General features: G+C 40.8%; 1 protein-coding gene across 1 annotated transcript in view; it reads left to right on the top strand.

Annotated features, from left to right (window-relative positions):
* DTD1 (D-tyrosyl-tRNA deacylase 1) overlaps nt 1-2,054 on the top strand; it is a 132,570-nt gene extending 130,516 nt beyond the window's left edge. Inside the window, exon 5 of the mRNA XM_021715113.1 lies at nt 1,537-2,054. The gene's annotated coding sequence lies outside the window, so the exon portion shown is untranslated. The remainder of the gene's footprint in view (nt 1-1,536) is intronic.
* The last annotated feature ends 2,660 nt before the right edge of the window (nt 2,055-4,714 follow it).

Below are 4,714 nucleotides of genomic sequence, written 5' to 3'. Positions count from 1 at the left end.
GCCCTGCCTCCCCCACTCATGCTTCTAGCTGTGGAGCTCCAGGATCCTCAGCCACTCCCCTGATGGCCAGCAGCCTGACTCCTGGGTCATCCCATAGTTTCGAGAAGGGACATTTTAAGCAAGTGAGATTGGAAGTAGATAGCAGCAGCTATTGACCTATCCACGTAATGTGGTGGGCAGGGCTTTCAGCTGGAACAGTGTCTACTGCCGGCCAGAAGGCTCCAGGGTACAGTTTGGGAGCTAATCACTCATGACCCTGACATTGGTGTTATGATTAGACCTGCCCGTTGGAGCTTCAGTAGCCTAGTTAATCCTAAAGGCATGCCTAGCTGTAAGTCCTTCAGGGCAGATGCTTTATAAGTCCCTATTCTGAGGGCTTTACCTGAAAACTTAGAGAACCCCTGGGCTTAAACCTCTCAGGATCACTTTCAGTTCTGTGCATCTCTGGTAGGGATCTAGAATTCCTATATCATCTTTTTCTTATAAAACATCTCTTGAAAGCCATTTTTTATTACAAAGTTAATGCTCACTCATAGGAAATCTCAAACACGCCAAAATGTCCAAAGTAGAAATAAAAACCATCTGCCATTTCCTATTTCTAAGCTAATTATTATTAGCATAATGCTTTTAGAACATTTTTCTAAGCAGATAAATTCTATATCTCTTTCTCTAGTTATGCAAAGTTGGAGACATACTGTGTACAAAGTATCACCTGCTTTTATCATTTAGCAGAATATCATGGGCATTCTTCTAGATCATTTACTCTTTTGTAATAAACACCTTAATTTCCATCTGCACATCAAACATTTGAAGCATAAATGTATTATCCCAAAGCATTAAGAGTGTAGAATATTGTATAATATTTAATGGAAGTAAGTTTAAAAGAAAAATGCATTCAACCAGCATCCCAAAGCTTATCTTAAATTAAAAAAGCAAATGTCTCAATCTGTGCCAAGAAGGTGTAATTCCTCAAAGGTCAATATGGGAAACAATTTCAGTTACTGTATTGAAGGTGGAGAAGGAGGTGTTAATAGGCCCAGGTTCTTAGGTTTAAGGGAACATCTTAAACACAAGAGCAAATGGGTTGATCTTCTTTCCTGAAGACTGGAAGTAATATGGTCCGCAGGACTGATGCTATCTGTTCTGCACCTGCTGGTCATCTTTCAGATGTTATTAGGAAGGAGTGTAGCAGGTGGGTTTGGAGTATGAAGGTAGGCCCTGGGGATGACGTCAGTCTCTAATTTGTCTTATGACTTATTTTTGATGCAGGGGCCATGTCAAAGTGTGTTCAGATATTTGATTTGGTGTCTTTTTGAGCTCTAAGAGTGGAGTGGCAATAAATTGGAGACTTTTTAGTGAGAAGGGTATTGGTTTATACAAGGAAACAGTGAAGTGGAACTCCATCATTTCAGTGCTGTATGAGCTTGAAATCCTATCTTCAGCTATTTTGTTGAGCATATATGCCTACAGTAATAGGATTTGAAGGCACATATTGAAATCATTCTCAGTAATATGTCCTCTCTTTGTTCTTTTTAGTGCATTGTCATTGGGCAGAACTGGATCCTGAAAAATGCAAGATGCTAAGCACCTACACTACTTTAAGAATTTGGAACTGCAACATGAAAAGGAAGACAGAAATAAGAAATTGGGAACCTGATTAGCCCTGCAAAAAACACCAAAGGACCATTTTATCATCTTCTGTTGTTGCTGTGGTCTAAGGAGGCAGTGGGCGCTGCCAGTGTGGAAATGCACGGGTGGAGGGTGCACCCTGGGCCCCTGCAGAAAGGGTTTTCTGCTTCTTCCCACCTCTTGGCTGCTTTTGGAACAGGCTAGCCCAACCTTATTTTTCATCAAGTCCACTGTGGTGTCCATGGGGGTCTCTAATACATGCTGTCCATGTCCTTTCTGACACTGGTTTGTAAGCCAGGGCTCATGTTGAGGTATAAAGAGAACAATCATTGATGATAATGTGTTGTGTGAGACCTTTGCATCTTGTAAATTTTCTCTTTTTTCTAAAAATAAATGATAATAAAATTCTAAATCTCAACAAACCACTTTATTATCAAACACATTCTGCTGTGTTTATGCGTAATGATATGGTCTACAGAGATGCAGTGTGTCTGACCTCTCCCTATATAAATCTGTGTTACTTTTCAAGTAACCTTCTTGCAAGAGGCCTTCCCTGACTGGCCCACACAGGCCTCTTATGACACGGTGACAGCCTATCTCATTTACAACTGATGAAGTTTGCTTGGAAATGAGATGGAGATGGAAAGGGAATCCAGTTTTTAGAGTGACCAGACCATTCTCTCTGACCCCAGAGATGGGATTGCATCTGGCTTATCCACCTTTGGGAAGTGGGAGGAAGGTGGGCTTTACAGATACCCTTTGTCCACTAGCTGTACAGTTGTCTGCATATCCAAGTCAATATGTCCAGCATTATGGGAAGAAGGAACCACATTCAGCCAAAGTAGTTTCTCAGCTAAATTTCAACCTACTAATGGCACATTCATAGTCATCATTTTTGACATTATATATTGTCAAGTTTTATTTATATACAATATTAATGCTTACATAGAGTTATTGTCTCTTGAAACTTTTTTGCCTAACTATAAAAGAGACATCCTTATTTGTCATTTTTGTAATGCTGAAACTCTGTCTTCCATGACCTTTATAATAACTTCTAAGTCCCTCTAGTCTGACACAATTGTTCACTTCAAGTAGAAACATATTAGAATATGTGAAAAACAAAGCTCATATCACATCTCCAATGTACATCCAAGTACATGGAATACAGAGTTGGAAAAGGATCTGCTGGGACACTTTGTTGTGAACCAGTGCAGTTGGTTCAGTATAATCCACCATGGTTTAAACCTCTCGATGTGAAGTCATGACATCCCAAATGAAAACCCTGGTCAGCTCCCTCATCCCTATGACAGCGAGGTCCAAGAAACCCTCCTGTTTGAGCTATCTAAGTAGGGTTTTCCAGAGAGAACTCAAATTCACTTTGAAGATACTTGAATCTACACTTCCATAAACTCCTTGACATTCGATCACCACCAGTGAAGTCTTACTGAACAGCTGCAGCCTGTCTTTGTAGTCAAGGGTGAGGACCACATAGAGATACCTGCTAACGTACGTGACATTTGGATGGTGGTAAAATGATAAAGACCTTTGTCACCCACAGCCCTGTTCCAGGATCGCATTCTAAGGCGACATAGACAAACTGGGTATGAGCGGCATCATGGGGTCCAGTTGCTGAAGGGCTACTGAGTTTTCGGAGGGGACTCTAAATATTTGAAAGATGTAGAAGAGACACTGATCAGGAATAGAAGCAATGGGTATCAGTTGCACCCACACAGACACTAGCTTTCTGACAACATTGCTCAAAAATGAATGGTGATGTCAGGAGATTTTGGTGTTTCAGCAGAAATTCTGAGCCTACTTACGAGTATGTGAGGGAAGATATTTAATTAATTTAAAAACCGCCCTCACAGTATGCAGGGAACATGGTAAAAGTCAAAAAAAAATGTTGAAGGAAGCTTTTCCATCATCCTGACAACCACTTTCATTTCCTAGGATCAGAGAAGTAGCTGTGAACATGCTTGTCTGACCTAAGAGGATCTGACCACAGGGCAAGGTTATAGAGAAAAAAAGCCCAGAAGAAACCCTATCGCATCCATAGCTGCATCAAAAAGGTGGTGAGCACTTCAAGCCCAAACTTCTTCACCACCACTGTACAATGTAACTATGGAACCAAAAGCTATGTGTGCCCCCCAAAGCTATTGAAATAAAATAAAAGTGGTTAATTTCCACTTCTCCGGCCCTCATCTTTAGTCTCTTTCCGAATCTTACTGTGGAACTAACGGCTAAAATTAGATTTGGGGTGAAGTTTGACTCACAGAACATAAAACTCTCAGTCTTTACATCCCTCCAACTCCTGCTTTCTGCTTATTTATAAAGCTTGCTGTTTATTGTCCATTAAAACATCATTTGAATTTGGATGGGAGAGGAGAATCGTGCCATGTATGGCTTTTCTGAGAAGCCTTGGCAGACCACAGGCCCAAGACTTTAAACAGAGTACTGTGCCGATAACACTGTGTAGCCAGACCCGTTTAATCTTGCCTTCCGCAGTTTACTTTACAGGAGACCAAGCTCTTGTGGCTACACAAAACATAGACCAAATAAAGGCATCTTCGGGGGCTGGATGCCCTCAGCTGCACCTCACAGCTGGTGGTCCTGGAGAGGGCATTTTCTCCAGCAAGCGGTGTCCAGGTTTAAACGGGCACCAAATGGCATTTAGAGAATTTGGTATTTCATTGATTTGACCATAAGGAACAAATAGTTCCACAAACAGCCCTTCTTCTTTGACGTGGTATCTTGTTAGTTACTCCAAAGCCAGAGGGGTGATCTTTTTTGTCACTGATTTTATCAGATTTTCTGTCCCCTTTCAGTTTAATTTGGGTCCTTTAAAATGGAGTTAAGAACCTCACCTCAAAAAAAAAAAAAAGAATAACCTCATCTCAGGAAACAGAACAATATCATAAGTAGAGCCTTCCATAATTGCATTAGAAAAGAAAAGAGGCTGTGCTGTGTTTTCATTCTCTCTTGGGATACCGACACCATGTATTCAATTTTTAAAAGGTCTGGGAAACAAAAACCATAAATTTCCATCATGAAAGTATCTATTTGTGATGGTATTTTAGGTTTGTGA

The sequence above is a fragment of the Carlito syrichta genome, unplaced genomic scaffold (genome assembly GCF_000164805.1).
Source record: "Carlito syrichta isolate Samal-C Ts95f unplaced genomic scaffold, Tarsius_syrichta-2.0.1 Scaffold306685, whole genome shotgun sequence".
NCBI classification, from domain to species: domain Eukaryota; kingdom Metazoa; phylum Chordata; class Mammalia; order Primates; family Tarsiidae; genus Carlito; species Carlito syrichta.
Note: the sequence above shows the minus strand (reverse complement) of the source record. Positions and strands in the feature narration are given on the sequence as shown.